The following is a 21627-nucleotide window of genomic DNA, read 5'->3' on the forward strand; positions in this document are numbered from 1 at the left end:
ACCTCTCCGCCTCACTGCTGGGTTCGCACGGTGAGCCCTGCACTGTGGTGTTTAAAAGAGTCAACGAGGAAGGGAAAAGCCTGACATTAGCATGGCTAATGCAGGGAGAAGGAAGGAGAGCGAGCGATGGATTTGGTTTTGTTCAGAAGTGTGAGAACAGCCCTGCACCAAGGCTCAGCCTCCAGTCTGCACACTTCATACTTGGTGATCCGAATGATAGGGGGAGAAAAGGTCCCCGCACCCTTCCCTGCCCTGCCCTGCCAATTTTACTGATAATCGGTTAACTGGCGCTCCGTATTAATCTTCCTAACACCTTTTCCTTGTGTTCTTAGCGGGCTCAAAAGCCTTCGATGGCTCTTGCTGGCACGACATTTCTTTCTTCCTTCCAATCTCGGTCCCTCTTTCTGCATTTCTTTCCTCCTTCCGATCTCTGTCCCTCTTCAGTTCATTTTGTGTTTGGATGTGTCTCCTACCAGCTCAATAATGCTGCTGGCTCCCATCCAATGTGAAGCTCGTCTTACCTTTATTCCCTGGTAATATAGAAACAGGAGGGATCCCTCAGTGCTCCTGGATTGGCTGAAACTCTGTAATGCAGCCCTTGCTTTTGTAGTTTTATGTTCTCTTCTGATTTTGGTGAGCATAACTGTTTTCACAATGGATTATAATTGTTTTTAAATAATAATGTTGCCTTGAACTTCTTGTACACTTACAGGATCTGTCAGCATTAGATTTCGAAGAGGTCCTTGTTGATTGATTGATATGAAGATGGAAGTTTTACTGGCAATAAAGCCATTCGTCTGAAGTTCATAGAAAGAATTACTGTAGGACATCCTTTCCTGGTCTGCCTGCCCCTTCCTTTCCTCTGGCAGCTCAACATGCCTGTGTACACACAAGGACCCACAAACCTGTCAGGAATAATTCGTGTTAAAATTCCATTCTGTGGGAGCTGTTACATCCCATTTCTCTGCTCTGGGGTCCAGAATCTCTACTGTGATTGACAGAGCCCTGCCCAGCACAGTTCTCTGTCTATAGCACCTGTAAGCATACTTTAAGGACTTTGGGACACAACCTAGATAGTAGTTGAGAAAGACTGAACTTCTGCATATAATGAGAAGTGCATGCGGTCTACCACAAATTGCTTAAACATGCTACTAATTACAGCCATTGCTTAACACGCATAAAATTGGGCAAAAGATTAATTGCCCTTCGTGCCCGTTCTCTATTCTTCTTTCTGTTTCTGCATATTTCCTTCGGTATAGTCCACTTCTTTTTCCCCTGCTATGTGTGCTGGGATTGGACAGGTCTTTGTATCAAGGTCTTATTACTATTTTCAGAAAATTCTAATTCTTTATCACAGCTTTACCAAGGAGGCTTTGCTTCCCTCCAATGAGCTTTGTATAATGCTGGCTGCCAGCCTTACTTATTAGGCCAGAAATGACTGTGCTATGCCCCCGCTCACCCTTTTTTCTAATCTGAGGATTCTGGGTTCTAGCCAACACCATCTAGGCTCTGCTTCCTTTTTCTTTTTTTTTTTTTTTTTCCTTAAATTAGGTTGGGGTTAACTGGAATGTGAGCTGAAAACACATCTTACCACTATATAGATACACACTTCCCCTGTCAGGGTATTCAACAACCCTTCTGACTCAACTGGGGTGGGGGTGGGGCAGGGGTGTGGCAGGAATAGGAAGATACTGTGTAATTATCCCTTGTGGTATTAGGTGCACATGCATTGAAAATAAGTTCCCTGTGAACTGCCAAGGTAAGTTGGTTTCCAAGGACTCTCAGACTTCGAATATAGACAAAGCACTTCTCATTACACTGAATCCTACTCTTGAGGCTGAATAAAGAAACACGGACCCCAAAGATCCTCAAATTTACAGCAAGGAATATAGGACATTTGGCTCCTTGGTAGTTACCGGTTTAGTTTTAAAATGCAGATGAAAGATACCCCAGGTCCAAATGACACTTTGTAAGCTAAACCGGAGTATAAATTGTGAGCTGTGTCATTTGCTAGCACATTAACCTATATATAATGCAACATTTGTATGGAGCCCAGTGAAAGATTGGATCTGACTCAGTAATTTCAAACACAATTGGCCTCTTTCGTTCTTTAATTATCCTCACCAATTTCAAGAATTAACCTTAACTTTAAATTATGTAGGCTTCCTCCTTTGGATTTGTGTTACAATTGTAGGCTTATCTAAATGTTAGATGGTAGGGGTTTTTTGTTTTGCTTTGTTTTGTTTTTCTCTTTTTGCTGAATAGAGACATTTGTTCCCAGTTATTATCATCATAATGACCCTGCCAAAAAATAATAATATTAGAGGCCGAGAGGGTCTCCAACCAGGCTATTGTGGGACCCCTGATGCCAGAGCTAGATTGCCTGGCCGAAAATCATATCTCAACATAATTGGCTGCAGTGACAAAAAGAGAGAGTGAGAAATAAAGAAAGAGAAAGTCAGCAGGTCTGATAGGAAGGTTGCAAGCATTTATATCTAAATGGTCTCCCAATGTACCATTTTGCTCCTAATGACAGAGGATTAGGAAGGGAATATAATGAGGTTTTATCAAATGTTCAAAAAAATAGCCTGACCCCCCTCTTCTCAGTACCCCTTTTTCTCCTTATATAGATTTAAGCATAATAGAGTTTAAAAATTAAGAAAGGCAAGTTTAGCAGAAGGCTGAATGTCTTTTTTTTTTTTTTTACCTTTTTTTTTTTTTTTAAATCTTCTCCACTCACACCGTACCTAAGCTTTTGAATTGTCTCCCTTGCGATGCTGGTCATACCACTCTTCTTCCCATTGCTTACTGCTCTGATGTCAGAGCTCGAGCAAGCATCTTGACAAAGAATGAGAGATTTCTAGAATTGTACAAATTTATCTGGGAACATCAGTGTCATTTTGAGGCAAGATAGCAATATTTCAGTGTAACACAAAATGACACATGCAGGTTTGCAAAAGGAGGTTCAAAGACTAGGATCCATAAGCACATGGTTTTCCTTCCCCTTCTCTTCACTGGCCAGACTCCGCTCCTTCCCTTCCTTCCCCTACAGCTTCCCTCCCAGCCAAATACTCCATTTGTTCTTCTTCAACTAGCCTTCTCTTTACTGCACCTGAGTTTTCCTTTCTCTGCCTCCTTCTGGGCTTCTAGGTCTACACTGGTTTTCCTACTCAAGGGGCAATAGGACTTAGAGTCACAATCCCTTGAGGAGGTAGAAAAAGCAATTTCCAGGCCATTGCTTTAGCTTTTGAAGTTAACAAATGCTCAATGCCTAAACATGGTATTTTGATTTTTTTGGCAATGCTAGGTCAAAGAGATAGTCTCTTCCTTCATTTTATATATATCCTCTTAACACATGCACACATTATGTATGATATATTCTGTTGGATACCAAGGGAATTCGGAAGGTGAATTAGATATATCCACTTTTATAACAATTATAATTTAGTAGTTTCTCGCACCATCTGCATAAAAATGATTGTGAGAGCTGCAAAATGGATAATGTCCTAGTGAGAGAGTAATATGAAAAAAGCAGAAGACAGAGGTTGGAGCCACAGGGGTCAGTCCCTGTTTAAAATGCAAAATAAGAAGGCCAAGCCAGTGAAATAGACAGATAAAAACTGGCTGAAATGACAGAAAGGAGATCACAATCATGTCGTGCCAGAAAGCTCAGAAAAGAGTATTGGCCGAAGGAGGTGGGCATAACACAGTGTCAAAAAAGCCAAAGAACGTCACTGATGAGCAAAGGCTGTTGCATTTGGCAATTAGGAAGATCTTTGAGGAAAGGGGTTTTTATAGATAGTGGGAATGCTTCTGAGTTACCCAGGGTTAGAGATTGTTGGGTGGGGAACAAACCTGGCAAGTAGATTCTTTGGAGGAGTTTGATGCTGGGGGGGTGGGGATAGAGAAGAAGGAGTTAATGTTAGAGTGAAACAGTATGCATGTTTTTCTGTGTGTAGTGGCGTGGGTGGGCAGTTTGGTTCCCATGTAAATATGGTCTGGAACAGTATAGTGTTACTGTGTGTGTGGGGTGTGTGTGTGTGTGTGTGTGTGTGTGTGTAAGCAAGGAGGGATAAGGCAGGGAGGGATGCAGGAAAGATAATTCAGAGGACCATGGAGCTGTTGATGGAGCTGGATCTGGGCAGGACTAGAGGGTATCTATCGCCAGAAGTGGGAGATATTTACAAATTGTGACTATTAGATTCAGAATGAAAATTTTTTTTTTCCTTTGAGAAAGAAAAGATCATGAAAGGACAGTGACATTTGGAGGGATGGCAAGGCAGCAAACCAGTGAGTCCAAGGCTTTCCCGGATTCCTCAGCATACTGGTGTAAATCACACCCTGATGCCCTGGCTTGCGGAGTGCACACTGGCTTTAAAATGCCTGTGGTATGGATTGCAACAGGCAGTCAGCACAGAGGCATCCCAGGTTAGGGAATGGCTGAAAGGATCTGCCCAAATTCTAGGAAAGAATTTCAAGCAGTTCAACACAGGGTTATACCACTTTCATGATCATAGGTGACCAGTAGTTGTGTGTACACAGCTGAGGGATAAGCATACGCAGAGTTCTTGAGTATTATTTAATAAAAAGCTATCCGAAGTACAAGCAGTGTGTTCCAGATACTGCAATGGGCTCCGTGATTTTCTTTTGGCATCCATATCAGATAACATTACTCCTGTTGGATCCTTAGGAGAGTTTGACCTGGAGAGGTATAGTAACTTGCCTCAGATTAGACATCCGGTGGCTAACAGAAGCAAAGTAGCATAAAATCTTAGACCATGGAGCCTGATTACCTAGGTTTGAATTCCAGTTCTGTTATGTAAACTTGGGCAAATTCCTTAATCACTCAGAATACTAGTTTCTGTATCTGTAGTATAGAACTAATATTACTTCATCTGTTTTATACAAGATTAAATGTGTCAATACATGTAAATCACTTAAAGCAGTACTTGCCTTATTTTAATGTTAGCTATTAATATTTTAGTATTAGCTATTGCTATCATTATCACAATTCTGATTTTCCAAAGTCAAAATTTAGTTTTGTTGTTTTTTACTTTACTGTAATTCCCCAAGCTATGCCTACAAACCGTAAATTAACTAAGGTGTTATCAGGTAAACAAGGATACTATAGCTATAAAACCTTGCAAAATAGATAATAGATCAAATTTGTCAAACTTCTTTACTACACATGACCTTAAAACTCTAATAGGTTATTACATACTGAGGACTTCTAATAGTGAATATCACAAAACCACTACTTAGCTAAAATCTATACAGAAGTTATTTTTCCATTCAAAATACCAACATTTTGAGAATTATTATTTTTCTATGGAACATACTGCAAGAGAAAAATATTATTTTACACTTCGGCCACTAAAGAGAACAGTTTGAAAACCAATCTGTGCTTGGCTCAGGTTGGGTTTACAGGAAAAGCAAGGAGTGTATTCAAGGGATGGTTAACAGTAGGAGAGGGAGGTGAGAAGGTGGGAAAAGATAAAACTAACAATATCAAGACCTTGGAGGCAAATCCATTGGTCATAATGACAAATGTGCTGTGTGAGTTATTATATGTCTCTCAATTTTAAAGGAAATAAAATTTGCTGGAGTTGAAAAGGCCAAGAAAGTATGAGATCAGAGTTCCAGATGGTTCATCATATGGATCTTGATACATTATTTACAATTCTTGTTTTATACTTTTATAAAAATAGAAGGGGGAGAAATAGTAGAAAACTAACTAAAAAACAGTGTTTGAATGTTATTGGTTATTATAACGAAGATATAATAAAAGATATTTCTCCTTTTTTGCAACTTTTCTTTTTATTTAAGCAGTTGCTTTCTTTGTTTTTGATTCTACGGTCATTTTTCTTTTTTTTTTTTTTTTAACTGAAGGACCATTTTTGAAAACCTTTGAAATTATTTTGTTCTTTGTGTGACACTGTATGTTGGTAGTTATGTGGAGAGTTTGGAATGCAGATATTAAATAGGCTGTTCTTGAGTGGGGAGGAGCAAGATGACAGAGAAGTAGGAGGTCTAAATTTTGTCTGGTTCCAGGAATTCAGCTAGATAGTCATCAAACCTTTCTGAACATCTACAGACTCAACAGGAGATCAAAGAAAATAGCTGCAGTTCTATGAAGAGAAAAGCGACCACTTTTTGGAAGGCAAGATGTGTGGAGAAGAGAATCTGAGGTGATATATGGGAAGATAGACTGCAGGGGAAGGGAGCTTCCATCAGCTGGCTCCTGGCAAGTGGTAGAGCAGCAAAGTACAGGGTTGGAACTTTTAGAAGTCTGCTCCGCGGAGAGGTGTTGCTCCAGTGGCTAAGCAGGGGCGTGGAATCCTGGCTGGGACAGGGTGGTCTCAAGACCCATGGGGTAACAAAAAGACCAGAGGTGTCTGAGTGTAGCTGAGCTCCCAGGTATTGGAATGGGGAAGCCAGCTGTAGAGATGGAGCCAAGAGGGGATCTCTCAGTTTGGGGCTACCTGAAACCCTGATCCAAGGCACAGTTGGGCTGCTGCTTTTCAAGGGACCCCAGAAATGGCATATCGGAGGATACCCCCTCTCCCTTCCTCCTCCTCTGGGAGAAGTCGTGCAGGAGCACGCTGCAAGAATCTGCTGGGTTTTGAGACTCCACATGGGGTAGTGTGCCAGAAAGAGAGAAGCTCTGTCAGAGGCTGGGTGAGCTCAGAGTATGGCTGAAGACCAGGGAGACGGGAGGGGTTGACTGCTTTTCTCTGAGGGCTTACTGAGGGTCCTGAGCTCTCGGCTCCTCCAGGGCTGGAGATTGGGAGGCCGCCATTTTCATTCTCATCCTCCAAAGCTGTACAGGAAGCATTCAGGGAACAAAAGCTCCTGAGAGCAAAACTGAGCAGATTATTTAGCCTGGCCCCTGGCAAGGGTGGTATAATTCCACCTTGGGCAAAGGCATTTGAGAATCCCTGCAATAGGCCCCTCCCAGAAGATCAGCAAGAACATCCTGCCAAGACTAAGTTTACCCATCAGTGAGAACCATGGAACTCCAGAGCTAGTGGAAGGCACCACCTATAAGTCATGCCTTTTCCCCTTGATTCTTTAGTCTTTCAAAGTTTAATTTTTAAAATTTTCTTTATTTTATACTTTTTCAATTTTTTTTTATTTTTCCTCTTTCCCATTTTAACCAACATCTTATCAATACCTTTAAAAAAATTTTTTTATTTTTCATTTTTACAGAATACTCTATCCCTTCACTATACAAACTTATTTTATACATATATATATACTTTCTTTAAAATTGTGGGATACAGTTTCATCCAACAGTCCAAAATACACCCTAAAACTAGTGTATGGCTTTTTTTCTAGTCTCCCTCTTGATCACATTCTCTTCCTTTTTTTTCTTTCTTTTTTCAACCAATTTCTTATTGCATCAATTCCTTTTTTAAAATCTTGTTTTGTTTTCATCTTTACAGTCATATTCCATCCCTTCATCATATTTAACCTTATTTTTGTATATATTTAACTTTTTATTTCTTTAAAATTTGAGGAGGCACTTTCTTCTACAGACCAAAATACACTCAAAATCAAGTGTATGGCTCTGTTCTATTCACCAGCCTGATCATATTTGTTTTTTCTGCCTTTCTTACCCTATTCCCCCGCCCTGGTTTCAGGTCTCTTCTGATTTGTTTAGTTTGTATTTTTCTGGGGTCATTGTTAACCTTTTAGCATTTTGTTCTCTCTTCATCTGTTTGTCTCTGGACAAAATGACAAATTGGGAAAAAAAATCACCTCAAAAAAATAAAATAAAATAAAAAGAACAAGAGGCAGTACCCACTGCTGGGGGACCTAATCAATATGGACATTAGTAAGATGTTGAAACTCGAGTCCAGAATGACGATTATAAGGATACTAGCTGGGCCTGAAAAAAAAAACAGAAAAACTACAGAATCACTTTCTGGAGAAATAAAAGAACTAAAATCTAACCAAGTGAAATCAAAAAGCTATTAATCAAGTGCAATAAAAAATGGAGGCTCTTACTGTTAGGATAAATGAAGCAGAAGAGAGTATTAGTGATATAAAAGACCAAATGATGGAGAATAAAAAAGGTAAGAAAAAGACAGATAAATAACTACTAGATCATGAGGGAAGAATTTGAGAGTTACATGATACCATAAGACAAAACAATATTAGAATAATTGGGATCCCAAAAGAAGAAAGAGAGAGAGGGGCAAAAGATGTATTGGAGCAAATTGTAGCAGAGAACTTCCCTAATTTGGGCAAGAAAACATACGTCAAAATACAGGAGACACAGAGAACTCCCCTCAAAATAAAAATAGGTCAACACCCCCTCATCTAATAGTAAAACTTGCAAGTCTCAGAAACAAAGAGAAAATCCTGAAAGAAACTCAGGACAAGGGGTCTGTAACCTACAATGGTAGAAATTTTATATTGGCAGAAGACCTATCCTCAGACACTTGGCAGGCCAGAAAGGACTGGCATGATATATTCAGAGCACTAAATGAGAAAAACATGTAGGCAAGAATATTGCGTCCAGCTAGGCTGTCACTGGAAATAGAAGGAGAGCTAAAACGCTTCCAAGCAAACAAAAACTGAGAGAATTTTCAATCACCAAACCAGCACTACACAGGAAATATTGAAAGGGGTCCTCTGAGCAAAGAAAGAGCCTAAAAGTAACATAGACCAGGAAGGAACAGAGACAATATGCAGTAACAGTCACTTTATAGGCAATACAATGGCACTAAATTCATATCTTTCAGTAGTTACCCTGAAAGTAAATGGGCTAAATGGCCCAATCAAAAGACACAGGGTATCAGAATGGGTAAAACAAAACAAAACCAAACCCACTGATATGCTGTGTACAAGAGACACATTTTAGACCCAAAAAGACACCTCCAGATTTAAAGTGAGGGGGTGGAAATGATTTACCATGCTAATGGACACCAAAAGAAAGCTAGGGTGGCAATTCTTGTATCAGACAAATTAGATTTTAAACCAAAGAGTGTAATAAGAGATGAGGAAGGGCACTATATCATACTTAAAGGGTCTGTCCAACGAGAAGATCTAACAATTTTAAATATCTATGCCCTTTGCATGGGCACAGTCAACTATAAAAAACAATTAATAATAAAATCAAAGAAACACATTGACAATAATACAGTAGTAGGGACTTTAACACTTCCCTCACTAAAATGGACAGATCATCTAAGCAAAAGATCAACAAGGAAATAAAGCCTTTAAATGACACACTGAACCAAATGGACATCACAGATGAAATGTTCAGAACATTTCATCCCAAAACAACAGAATACACATTCTTCTATAGTGCATATGGAACATTCTCCAGAATAGATCACATCCTGGGTCACAAATCAAGTTTCAACCAGTGCTGAAGAATTGGGATCATTCCCTGCATATTTTCAGACAAAAATGATTTGAACTAGAACCTTGAACCCAAAACCAGATAAAGACCCAGTCAAAAAGTAGAATTACAGACTAATATCCCTAATGAACATGGATGCAAAAATTCTCACCAAAATACTAGCCAATAGGATCCAACAGTACATTAAAAAGATTATTCACCATGATCAAGTGGGATTTATTCCTGGGCTGGAAGTTTGGTGTAACATCTGCAAATCAATCAATGTTATACTGTATATTAATAAAAGAAAGAACAAGAACCATATGATACTGTCAATAGATGTAGAAAAGCATTTGACAAAGTACAGAATCCTTTCTTGATGAAGACTCTTCACAGTATAGGAATAGAGGGTACATACCTGAATATCATAAACGCTGTCTATGAAAAACCCATAGCAAATATCATTCTCAATGGGGAAGAACTGAGAGTTTTACTCCTAAGGTCAGGCACATGGCAGAGATGTCCACTATTACCACAGCTATTCAACTTAGTACTAGAAGTCCTAGCCTCAGCAGTAAGACAACAAAAAAGAAATAAAAGGCGTCCGAATCAGTAAAGAAGTCAAACTATCACTCTTTGCAGATGATATGATACTTTATGTGGCAAATCAAAAAGACTGCACTCCAAAACTACTGGAACTCATTCCACACAGGAATTCAGTAAAGTGTCAGGATATAAAATCAATGCACAGAAATCAGTTGCATTTCTATACACCAACAACAAGACAGAAGAAAGAGAAATCACGAAGTTGATCCCATTTACAAATGTTCACATTACCGTAAGATACCTAGGAATAAACCTAACCACAGAGGCAAAGAATATATGCTCAGGAAACTATAGAACACTCATGAAAGAAATTGAGGAGGACACAAAGAAATGGAAAAATATTCCATGCTCATGGGTTGGAAGAACAAATATTGTGAAAACATCTATGCTACCTAGACCAATCTACACATTTAATGCAATTGTTATCAAAATACCAAGTTTTTTCAAAGAAATGGAACAAATGATCCTAAAATGTATATGAAACCAGAAAAGACTCATAATAGTCAGAGGAATGTTGAAAAACAAAAACAAAAACAAAAATTGATGGCATCACAATTCCAGACTTCAAGCTCTATTACAAAGCTGCAGTCATCAAGATAGTATGGTACTGGCATAAAACAGACACATAGATCAGATCAGTGGAACAGAGCAGAGAGCCCAGAAATGGACCCTCAACTCTATGGTCAACTAATCTTTGACAAAGTAGGAGAGAATGTCCAAGGGAAAAAAGAGGATCTTCAACAAATGGTATTGGGAAAATTGGACAGCCACATGCAGAAGGATGATACTGGATCATTTCCTTCTACTGCACACAGAAATAGACTCAAAATGGATGAAAGACCTCAGTGTGAGACAGGAATCCTTCAAAATCCTTGAGGAAGACCCATGTATCAACCTCTTCAATGTCAGCTGCAGTAACTTCTTCCTAGGAACATCACCAAAGGCAAGGGAAGCAAGGACAAAAATGAACTATTGGGACATCATCAAGATCAAAGCTTTTGCAAAACAAAAGAAACATTCAACAAAACCAAAAGACATCTGACAGAGTGGGAGAAGATATTTGCACATGATATATCAGATGAAGGGCTAGTGTCCAAAATCTATAAAGAACTTATCAAACTCAAAACCCAAAGAACAAATAATCCAATCAAGAAATGGGCAGAGGACATGAACAGACATTTCTGCAAAGAAGACATCCAGATGGCCAACAGACACATGAAAAAGTGCTCAATATCACTTGGCATCAAGGAAATATAAATCAAAACTACAGTGAGATACCACCAGTCAGAATGGCTAAAATTAATAAATCAGGAAACAACAGGTGTTGGCGAGGATGTGGAGAAAGGGGAACCCTCCTACACTGTTGGTAGGGATGCAAGCCAGTGCAGCCACTCTGTAAAATAGTATGGGGTTTCCTCAAAAAGTTGAAAATAGAGATATCCTTCGATCCAGTAATTGCACTACTCAGTATTTACCCTAAAGCTACGAAGGTAATGATTCATAGGAGCATGTGCACCCAGATGTTTATAGCAACAATGTCCACAATAACCAAACCAACAATGTCCACAATAACTGGAAAGAACCTAGATGTTTATAGCAACAATGTCCACAATAACCAAACCAACAATGTCCACAATAACTGGAAAGAACCTAGATGTCCATCAACAGATGAATGGATAAAGATGTAGTACATATATACAGTGGAATATTATGCAGTCATCACAAATGAAATCTTGCCATTTGCCACAATGTGGGTGGAACTAGAGGCTATTATGCTAAGTGAAATAAGTCAATCAGAGAAAGACAATTATAGGATATTACTGATGTAAGGAAATTGAGAAATAAGGCAGAAGGTCATAGGGGAAGGGAGGGAAAAAATGAAATAAGATGAAACCAGAGAGAGAGATAAACCATTAGAAACCCTTAATCTCAGGAAACAAATTGAGGTTTGCTGGAGGTGAAGGGAGTCAGAGGAATGGGATGGCTGGGTGATGGACATTGGGGAGGGCGTGTGCTATGGTGAGTGCTGCAAATCGTGTAAGACTGATGAATCACAGACCTATACCCCTGAAACAAATAATACATTATATGTTAAATAAATAAACAAAGAAACTGTTCTCAGTTATCTGAGATTATTTTAATAGAGTAATTGATTAAGTTGAAAGGAGTTACCTTATTTTTATGACAATATATTATAAACATCAAGATGGTTTGAAAGCCAGAGACAAACAGCATAACTGTATTTACATTTTAATCATGGGAACTAATATACCCCCAGAAACCTTAAGGAATGTTGGAGATCTTCCAGCTTGGCATTGTTTGGTAGACATGCCTATTGAGCAGATTTGCTAGCAACACATTTAGTAGCAAAGCAAATAAGCAAGCATGGACATCTCCAAAAGCTATAGAATTTAGAAACACCAGATATTTATTGAAATATACCAAAAGTGAAAGTTCCTTTAGCCATAATGACCCTTCCTTTCCTTGCTTCCAATAATTTACTTCTCTTACACCACCTTTGAGCCAAATTCTCAGCTGGACACTGAGGATTAAAAGATGCATATAGTACAGTTTCTGCCTTTAAGGAACTCAAAATCCAGTGGGACTTTAAGTCTGCTTTAATTCTCTCTACATTTATTGAATACTTTCTGTGTATCAGGAAATGTCCTAGGAATCTGAAATGCTAGTTAGTGGTACTTACTATAAAATCTTGTAAAAGTTAAAACGGAGGTGTCAAAGATGAAGGGACAAGAGAATGAATGCCTAAATTAACCTTGGAAAATCAAAAAACTTAACTTTTAGAGTTACAAAAAGGATGTAGGTAAAAATACAGAGAGGTCAAAGAGCAAGATATAGTCAGGGAACTTCCTGTCGTTCTGTGAACCTGGAGCAAAGGCAGATAGTATAGGATGTGACAAGAGATGGTAGGGGGTGTGGGAGCTGACATGTATTGGGACACATGCTATCTTTAGAGAAGAAGAGTAAGGAAGAATTGAATTCAGATAAGTCAGAGGGATGTGGAAAGGCTGAGGGGAAAGGGAAGCACACTGAGAACTACTTGAAAAAAGAGGGGCTGCAGAAATGGGATGGTTATATAAGTGTGTAAATTAACCCATATGGAATGGAGAGATGGGTGCATTTAAGGGTTATAGACAAGTGCAGACGTAGGCCTTGAAATCCAGAGTAGAGGTTTTACTTCATGTAGTGGGTGGCAAGGAACCATTAGTATCATGAGAAGAGGTCCAGTGGTCCTGAAGTACGTACTCAGTGAACTACTGAGATTCTTTCCTTGTGTCCCATGAGTATTTATGAGAGCCCAGAGTGCCAGGCAGGCGCCTAACTGGCGCCTGAGGAATTTGAGAGATCAGATATCATTCAAGCTATTCCTAGGGTGAGCCCAAATGAACCCCAGGGACTGACGCTATTCTTTAAATAACATTAAAGTTGGCTTGTATCAGTGAGGGAATTAATGAGCAATTAAGGTCCTCACTCTGAAAAATTGGCCGTTTATAATGATTAGTATTTTATGCACTGCGGTGTACCAAAATATTGAATTTTTAGCACAAATTATTCAGTACAGCAGTAACAAATGAAAGAAATTTTCCTCCATAAAATTATCTGGAAAAAACAAAGTATTCATTTTTCTAATCATTCTTAGCAAATAGTTTAACCCAGACTTGAAAATAAGCCTTTTCCCTACTGGCCTAAAATGAATAATTGTTTATTTACCCTGATTGCATGGAAACAAACTCCTGATAGTCTGTGCTTTATTTATTTTTTTTGAAAGATTTTTTTATTTGTTTTAGGGTTTTAGAGAGAGCACACAAGTGGGAGAAGGGTCAGAGGGAGAGAGAAAATCTCAAGCAGACTCCTCTGCTGAGCATAGAGCCCAATGTAGGACTCGATCTCTGCGTCCTGAGATCAGAACCTGAGCCAAAATCAAGAGTCGGACACTCAACTGACTGAGCCACCCAGGTGTCCCTCTGTGCTTTTTAAATAATAGAATCCTCAGCCTCTACAAATAAATATGTGGGAATGTACGTATACATATGTAGGTATACAGATACATGTATGAACATATATACACATGTGTGTAGATATTCATATATGTATGCATGTATTTCAAAGCTAAGATAACATTCAAATAGCCATTGCTTTTCAGTTTCAGGCTTACATAGACACACAGTAAATAAAGTAATTTATTTCTGTGAACGAAAAAGGAAATAGCTCCCCATGGTTCTGAGTTAGGCTTCTCCTTATGATCTAGCCATTTCTCAGCAGGTGAGGCCCTTGCTAACCAACAGTAAAACCACATGATGTTGTCAGTGATACAATGGACTTTCGGGATTTTAGATGAAAGAAAGAGTCATTGGTTAATGGTCTCATAGAGAGAAAATTATGGTAATGGATGTACTGATGTGTACCTCCCAGTTATGAACCTGAAGTACTGATACGTAGCACTGTGTAAGGACGATTTCATGAAACAACACAGATTTCCATAGCCAGTCCTTGGAAGGTGGTACGGGCAACCTGAAGGCATGCTCTACAGATTTACCATAGAACAAGTCAACTTTGAACTGAACAACAACTCACTTTGAACTGAAAAGACATATTTGTTAAAACCTGTGTAGCAGATCAAAAAATCAATGCTGAAATACTTCAGAAAACATTCTTCAAAATTAACACAATAAAACTTACATAGGATTAAAAGAAAGGTACTGTGTGCATGTGTGTTCAATTATTAGATGATTAGATATTCAGAGTCCTAGTCCTCTTAGCCCTGCCATGCATTCATTTACACAGTGCATTTTGCTGTGTTCTAAGCTTTTATTATAGTTATACATATCCTCTTAGAATTGAAAAAGAAAATGTTTGGGGATTTAGCCTTTCTATAAAACTCACTAAGTTTAGGTAGAGAGGCTCTGTTGGGGAGGGTAGGAATGGGGAAAAGAATGTGTTAGTTATTTGTACCAGTTACTATGTCAAATACAAAATGATTTGAGGGGTGAGCATCTCTGTGTGTCCTCAGTGCCTGGAAATTGAGGCCAGTTTAAAGAAACAAGGAAAAAGTATCCTGCTTTTCTAAATCTTTTCTTACCTCTTTGCCCAATAGAAGAAGGAATTAAGGACAAGATAAGTCTCTCTAAAAAGAGGGAATGGACGAGCACATAGAAATTTAATATCTACCTAATATTTTGCTACACTGCCTCAGTCTCCTTGCAAAAGATTAGACAATGTTAGCAACAAGTTTCTAATTGGCTAAGAAATTACGCAGATGCTTTTATTAGTAACACTTGCATAAACTGGCCTTGCATCATATATCTTAAGAGATAAAAACTCAGTTCTTTGTTCTTGCTGCCCCCCCACACACACACACTCTGGAGAAATGGGGACTGCTCTGACCAGGCTGGCAGGTGCACACTTGTCTAGCCTGCTTCATTGTAGGAGACCAGAGGGACTTGACTTCAGATGCAATAGGAACTCTTACAGTAACTATTCTAAGCTTGCAGGGAGCTGATTTCTTTCACTGTCATCTGTATATTGGCTGACTTTTAAAAGCGATTGATAATATTTATGGCTAATGTTCTCTACATCACTATTTTTAAGATTTATGAACATATGATGTCATTTACTTTTTAAATTTCTCCAAGACTAAAGGGTAGCCTTAAAATAAAAGTATTAACATTGCAAACCACATGTCTTGCTAAACTTGTTTTGTGCCCTCTATGAAAATCAGTAAAGGGGTGTGCCTGGATAGCTTTGTTGGTTAAGCATCTGCCTTCAGCTCAGGTCATGAGCTCAGGGTCTTGGGATTGAATCCTGTGACTGGCTCCCTGCTCAGTGGGCAGTCTGTTCCCTTTCCCCCTTCTCATGCTATCTCTCTCTCTCTCTTTTCTCTCAAATAAGTAAATAAAATCTTAACAAAAAAAGAAAATCAATAAAGGGGCAAAGCTTATTTTAAATATCAACAAAATGGAAAATGTGACAATGCAGAATTTTGATAAAGCCTTCTGTGAGCCATAAATAGCCCAGGGTATTTGAGTATAGAAAATTCTTTAAGGGTTATCATTGTGAATTGCATCTTCCCCCCTCCTTTTCAGTTTCATTTAGGATTGTGCTAATATGGAACACTCTTACACATACTGCATAAAATAAGCACCTCATTTCTGTACCTTTTCCTCTGGCATTGGATAAAATAATAGCTAAAAGAAATTTATTTACTCCCTCTCTTTACTGACTTTTTGTCATCTTAGAGTGTATTAAAAATATGTCTTAACTATTACCCTTTCTTATTTATTGTTTTAATCTCTCTCTTTTTCTTTCCTCCAGGTAAGTCCTGCTGCTTTCTAAATCTTACCAGAATGTCCTTTAGAAAAATGGTAAGTACGTCTTTCCAGTAATGTGGTTTCATTTTCCAGGGTACAAAGAGATTATCTTTTTTTAAATTTTTTTTCATAAAGCTGCGTTTGATATCAGTCCATTTCCTGGTTTTTATCCATTAACACTGAAAAACACTTTGTCATAAGTGAGGTGGCAATCTGTTTGGTACTTGGATGGGTCCTTGTTACTTTGGGTTTTCAGAATGTTGTTCTTGAGACTTCCTAGAAAATTGAGAGTGTGCTCGTGCATGTCATATATTAGAGAGAGGCTGCCTAGCTTCCAGTAGACATTGAATTTTGGGTGGTCAGAGATTACAGATGGTCTGTGTTTGGTTTGGAGAATTAAAGCACCTGCATTTATGAGCATCAGATTTTAGAACCCCAGCAGGTAAATATTGGTCCAGTGATGTTAAATGACAAAACCTTTTCATAAAACATTCTACACCAAGGCAACCAAGGAAATGTGACAGTGAAAATGAAAAGCAAAAGTTCATAAAACCTGGCTAATTGGTTTAGTGCTTCCAAAGGAAGAATATTGGTGCTGCAGTCTTCGTCTCCTGGAATTAGCCTCACGGTCGATTAAAAGAAGCACGAATTTAGCTTTGGATATTGCAATCCTTCGTATTCAGACATGACGCAAGTTGCAAGGGATTTTGGTTCATCTTCCTTAAGATGAGAGTGTGGATATTATAACAAACGGAAATTATGACTTCCTACCATTGTCAGCTATTTTATTTTGTGTCCTTGGTTTTGCTGTTATATTGTACGTAATTGTACTTATACTAGATGCGTATTCTGTGCTGTTCCAGGAGACCGTTTCAAAACCTTTTCCCATAAGATTGAAAACTTGTTCGACGGCACTAAAGTGAAATAACAAGCACATGGAAGGAGATTTAGTTAAGACCATGAGAAACAGAATAAGAGAGTTTCAATTCTCGAGCTTTTAGCTAGAATTCTCTTTAAAAAACAAATAATGAAAGAAAAGAGAAAAACTTAACATTTAGGTGCTAGGACATGGTCTTTATAGTACATGTTATTATGTTATCAAGTCACATATATTTTATAATAACTCTTCCAGTAACTCAGTTAAAGAAAAGTCACCAGATGGTGTGAAGACTCCTCTACATGTAACTCTTGAAAATAACTTTGAATAGGAAACTCAAGAATTAACGGGATATGTGCTCTATTATCCAGTCTCTTGAATTCTTAAGACAATTATCTTGGTTACACCCACCACAAGATCATCTCTTTCCTTTAGATTTTTCTTTCAGTATCATTTAGGCTTTTTTCTGTGGTAAGAAATAGAAAATTCAATGCAAGTGGTTCAAGCAAAAAGGAAAGTTGTAGGATTATGTAACTTTAAAAAGAAAATCTAGGGATAGATCTTGTCAGGCATAGATATTAGCAAATGTTTAAAGAACCTTCCTAGGACCTGGTTACTTTGTTTCACTCTCTCAAATGCATTACTTCTGTTGGCTTCTTAGTTTCTCTGAACTCAGTTTGAAATCCCATGGAGGAAACAAAGAGAGTAACTCTGTGGGTAGTCACAGCCAGAGACCGAGTGCATCTCATTGACTCTGATTTTTCTCTTGAACATTTCTCAGATGGGAATGCAGTGAACAAACTGACTTAGGTCTAAGTTATGTGCTTTATGCCTGGTACCAGGGGTTAGGTGGAAACTATCCAATCTCAGGGACAAAATGAAAAAGGAATGGATTCCCAAACTCCTGCTATCTTCACTAAGGTGAAGAGATGCTAAGAAGCCAAGAAACAAATGAATAAATGCCCACTTCATCTTCTTTATTGCTGTTTGTTGTTGTTGTTGTTTTCCCTCTTTGGAGAAAGATTCTTTTTCTCCTTTTTGAGGAGTGCTCCTCCATCAAAACTGGCCTCCAGCCTGGCCAGCACACAGATGTTTATGAGGTGGTGCAGATAAAAGCATTATGTTTTAATCAAATCTACTTCCTTTTTCTGGCCTTCTCTGTATGTTTTATTTGTTCACTAAGCACATTGAGAAAACAGTGTTGAGACTTGGTTGTGCTACTGATGTATTTCTCGTTTTAAAGATAAAGTCGTTAAATACAACAACACTGCGCGTCAGGGTAGAGCATCTAAAGGTCATTAATTTCACATATGAAAGCTCACATAAAAGAAGAGCTTTCTCCTGAACACATAGCAGTTATTAAACCCTGAATTGTCCACTTTAGCATCCTTAAATAATTATCACTTTCCTTTCCCTGCTTATGTTAACGGTTTACATTCAGGACTCTGGGTTGATGGAAATGGGTTTTTTAAATTCAATTTACTATCTTAAATTTCTCTTGAATCCTGTGGAGGTCACAGATTGTGGTCAGAGCCCTTGGAGTTATACTGCACCAAAATCTTTGAGCCAGTGATCCTGATTGCAGATCTTAATCCCAAAGTGCTCAGATTGCCACTAGGAAAAAAGACTGTTGTTTTGTTTAAAATGTAAACTATCACTGCTTAAAGAATTAAGCTGTGAGCAAATTCCTGAAAATGTTATAGACCTTAGTGGAGAGCAGTCTGTCTAGATTTTGGCAGTCTAGTTGATAAAGTTAGACATCTTTATATCATTTCTGAACATTGTTCATCTAAATGAAGCCGAATTACTCAGTGCAAGGCCCTAGCCAAATACTTTCTGAAAGACCATTTACTTACTGAGATATAGACTTCAATTTTTGTTTGCTCTCTCTTTCTTTTTTAAGACTTAATGTTTATTTTGAATATAGGAAAATAATACCAAGAGTAATAATGTCATTGTTAGGTTAATAGGTTAAAACTCATTGATTGCATTAGTATTTCTTACACTTAACATGTTATACAGTGTATTTTTCAAAAGAAAGATAACTTTGTAAAACAAAAGATGCATGCTTTACAATTTCTTAGTAGATGTAAGATTATTAAAATATATCAGCAGTGATGCTCCTGCTCGAAAACTATCATCTTTCCATTCCCCCAAAGCACCTTAAAACCAAGTTTTACACATAGAAGATACTCTGTATTCTTGATGACTAAAGTACTAAAAAATGAATGAATAAATAAATGACTTTTTGAAAGACTTATTTTTCATACATAAATCTAATCTAAAATGTGAGAAAACTTGAAAATATAAAAATAAAATTTTATGTGTATAAGTGGATTTCCTCATATAATTATAACATATATCCAAAAGATAAGATTCAGCAGCAACTCGGGCTTAAAAAGATATAACTTAGACTATGAGGACAACAAAGTTATTAGAACAGCTATAAAAATAGCTGATGAAATTAAAGGCTGCTAAGAAAAATCAGTGGTCTAAACCATATTAAATGCATGTTTTCTGCCTTTTACAGCACATATTGGTCATAAGCACCCACCATTCTCTGGTTCCAAGGGCTCATTTTTCCCTTGCCCTCTTCACATTCAATTTCTAAATACATGTGGAAGAGTTGGTAGGAATACCACAGTGTTTATATTATGTTTTGGAAAATAACAAAATTTCCTGAGAAACAGACTTGAATTTTACACTAGTAGCCTTTCAAGGTGACTGGCACATATTTATGGTCATCTTTGTTCTTTAAGAATAAATGTTTATGTAAAGGGCTTATCACTAGTCTGTATGGTATATGAATTTACAGAAGTTTTAATAGACATTTATCATGATTTTATTTGTCATTTGTATTGCAAGTTCTTTTGTTTAACAGAAACCCCGAATAGCTCAAGTTTCTGGAGAATTTAAGAGTCTTTTTCTGCCAGTGTGCTGGTTTATACAAGAATTTAGTGCTTAGATGTCAAAGTGGGTGTTGATAATACTCAGAAGGTCTGGGGAATATGTTACTAAGTTGATAAATTTAAATGTAATGAAGTATTTAAATATAATCACCCATATTTAAAATGTTGAAAGAAAAAATTCTGTATCTAGTGAATTCTATAAGTGAAACCTAGAATTCTATACCCAATGAAAATATCTATTAAAAGTGTAAGAGAAGGACACCTGCATGGCTCAGTGGGTTGAGCCTCTGCCTTCAGCTCAGATCATGATCTCAGGTTCCTGGGATCAAGCTCCCTGTGCAGGGGTGGTGGTGGTCTCTGCTCAGCAGGGAGCCTGCTTCCCACCCCCCCCACCGCCTGCTTCTCTGCCTACTTGTGATCTCTCTCTCTGTCAAGTGAATAAATTAAAAAATCTTTAAAAAAAAGTGTAGGAGAAGTATTTTTCTTTTTCAGACAAACAAAAACTGAAGGAATTCATTACCAATGAACCTTTTTGCAAGAACTGTTAAGGAATTTTCTTTAGATAGAAGGAAAATGATGCAGATCAGAAACTTAGATCTATGTAAAGAAAGGGAGACCATTAGAGAAGGAACAAATGAAAGAAAAATGTAAACCTATTGTTATTATTTATAAGTGATCTAAAAAATAACTACATGTTTAACATCATAATAATAGCAATGCCTTGAGTAATTATAGTGGTTGGATAAGTTAAAGGTCTGATAGCAATGCCATAGAGGATAAGAGGGAGGAAATGTGTGTGCAAGTAGAATAGTATTGTTTGAAGGTAGAGTTAGTTAAATATATATGTGTATGGGGCACCTAGGTGGCTCAGTCGATTAAGCTTCTGCCTTCCACTCAGATCATGGTCTCAGGTTCCTGGGATCGAGCCCCACATAGGCCTCCCTGCTCATGGGCAGTCTGCTTCTCTCTCACACTCTTTCATTCTCACTTTCAAATAAGTAAATAAAATCTTTTTAAAAATGTGTAAACTAAAGAGAAACCACTAAGAATTTTAGTATTAAGTAGAATTGAAATTAAAAATAGAGAAGGCAGAGGAGAAAGAGCCTCTGACAATGAAGAGAAAACATTTAAAACCATGGTTGATATTAATCCAAATATGTCAATAATTACTTTAAATGTGGGTGGCCTACATATACCAATTAAAAGACAAAGATTTTCATAATGGGTAAATAAACAAGAAACAACTACATGTAGTCTTCAAGAAACTCTGTAAAAATAAAGACTCTGGTAAGTTAAAATCAAAGAAAGATACTATATTGCTGTAATTAAAAGAAAGCTGGACTGGTTACATTAATTTTAGACAAAGTAGACTTCAGATCAAGGAGACTATCAAGGTAAAGAAAAGCATTAGTAATGATAAAGGGGTCAATTCCCAAAGAAGACATATTAACCTTAAACATGTATGCATCCGAAAACTGCATTAAAATATGTGAGGTTTAAACTGACAAAACTGAGAAGAAAAATAGAAAAATCCACTATACTATTTGGAGACTTGAG

This window comes from Mustela lutreola, chromosome 2, assembly GCF_030435805.1.
Source record: "Mustela lutreola isolate mMusLut2 chromosome 2, mMusLut2.pri, whole genome shotgun sequence".
In the NCBI taxonomy this organism is placed as follows: Eukaryota; Metazoa; Chordata; class Mammalia; order Carnivora; family Mustelidae; genus Mustela; species Mustela lutreola.